The sequence below is a fragment of the Sinocyclocheilus grahami genome, unplaced genomic scaffold (assembly GCF_001515645.1).
Source record: "Sinocyclocheilus grahami isolate Dianchi unplaced genomic scaffold, SAMN03320097.WGS_v1.1 scaffold2260.1, whole genome shotgun sequence".
NCBI lineage: Eukaryota > Metazoa > Chordata > Actinopteri > Cypriniformes > Cyprinidae > Sinocyclocheilus > Sinocyclocheilus grahami.
This window is the reverse complement of record NW_015507439.1, coordinates 3,149-5,361: the sequence shown is the minus strand read 5'-3', so window position 1 is coordinate 5,361 and position 2,213 is coordinate 3,149.

Here is a 2,213-nt window from a genome sequence, read left to right as displayed (position 1 = left end):
CTGTTTCTTCTAGCCATGTTTCATTAAGAAACATAAATCCAGGTTGTTTGTGGTTATTAAGTCATTGATCAGAAATTATTTATTTTTTAGTGAGTGAATGTTTAAAAATGCTAACTTGATGGCATTACTTTGTCTTTACATCAATCTTTGTTTGATGCATAACAGGCCGCAAATTAAATGGGTCAGCCATACTGCTTGAGAAGGCCATAGATGTTCTATCACAAATAAAACAGAAACGGAGAAAGTTTATGCCATGGTGTTAATTAACTTGAGTGCGCTCCACCTGTGTTAATTAGGCTAAGTATCTGACGCGCTCCTCCCGAACCTTGTTAATATAACATAATTTGTTTCAAGAACCGCTATCCTTTGTAGAAGTTTGTGGCAGTTCATGCAGCAAGTAGATTGCACAAGAGGCATTTTCTTTCTCGTCTGTTTGAATGTAGGCAGCTGTGTTTTCCCGTCTCCAGAATGTAAGCTGCTGGCAGTGGGAGGCAAAGAGTCTTCTTTTTCATCGTATTATTCCAGTTCCGAAAAGTTTTTAGTTTAGTGTTTGTGCCAAAAATGTGTTGTTTGAGCACTGTGCTGATCTGCTGAAGTTAGAATCTTAGAAAAATACATAAACAGAGAGCAAAGCGTGGAGCAGTAAGCAAGAGCGCCCAAACGGTAGCGAAGCCGGAAGCGGATGTAATTAGTTACATTACTAGTTACATTACTTTTTTCCTGTATATCCATTCAATGTACATGAAATAGTAAGTTCTGTGTGTTGCCTAGCCACAACATCCAAGCATAAACATTCCCAATAAAATATTTGTTATTAAAGCATCAACATTACCAAACCACTGTTATTTTTAACTAAAATGGGCTGGCAGCCATATCACCCTGTAGCCCAAGACTAGTTACCCACTGAAGCTAAGCAGGGCTGAGCCTGGTTAGTACCTGGATGGGAGACTTCCAGGGAAAACTAGGTTGCTGCTGGAAGAGATGTTATTGGGGCCAGCAGGGGGTGCTCACCCTGTGGTCTGTGTGGGTCCTAACGCCCCAGTATAGTGACGGGGACACTACACTGTCAACAAGCACCATCCTTTGGATGAGACGTTAAACCGAGGTCCTGACTCTCTGTGGTCATTAAAAATCCCAGGATGTCTTTCAAAAAGACTAGAGGTGTTACCTCGGCATCCTGGCCACATTTACCCATTGGCCTCTGACCATCATAGCCTCCTAACCATCCCCATATCTAACGATTGGCTTCATCACTCTGTCTGCTCTCCACCAATAAGCTGGTGTGTGGTGGGCGTTCTGGTACACTATAATGAGAAGACTTGTAAGCACCCAAAATTTCACCACTGCACAGGAGCTCAGGCTTTTTGAGTGGTGAGTAGATTCTAACACCTTTGCTTGGCCATTGCGTTCTAAAAATAAACATGGCTACACTGCAAACACCTGTTATAAATAGAAACTCTGCCTATGCTTGCGCCTGTTAATTATTTGTTCTTGTGCAATAGATGAACAGCAATTTGTTTGTTTTTAGATGTTTTATGTTTAGATATTTCTATCTTGGCTTTGACAGAGATAAACTCAAAATAATGATTTTATTTCCAGCTACAGAATGCCTACTATTCTCTCTCCATGCTGAGTTTGTTTTCAATGGTAGTATCCAGTTCGCAGGCGCTTACCAGTAAAAGTAGGTCTCAAGTAGAGGACGCCACATTTACTACACCCTTTTTACAATCTAGATGATAAAACACTGTATTCTGTCAGCAATGTTGTACCACAGCGGTAACGTATAGAGACCTTGGCTTGTAACTATACTCTAATTACTGTTTTGGAAATTGTAGCACGTTAAATTATCTGTTACTAAAAAAAAATTATCAAAATTACAGTAACACGTTACTAAGTAATGCGTTACTGCCCAACACTGGCTGCCACAGACCCAATAGCAGAAGAAGAATGCCAATAGATACAGTAGGTGCCTATAAGCACCTTTGAGTTGATTGGGTTGCAGGTACTGCCTCAAAACCCAAAACTAGAGACAAATCTGTCAAGACGGATAAGGGGTTTTGTCTCGCTTTTGGCTCCCCAGTGCACCTGCTGTCACTTTCATTTGCAACAAATTAGGTGAAACTGAGTCACAATCACTTCTGTTTTCTAAGGCTGCCCACACACTAGATGATTTTAAGGCCAATTTTAAGCCCGATCTGCACCCCCGAATGATC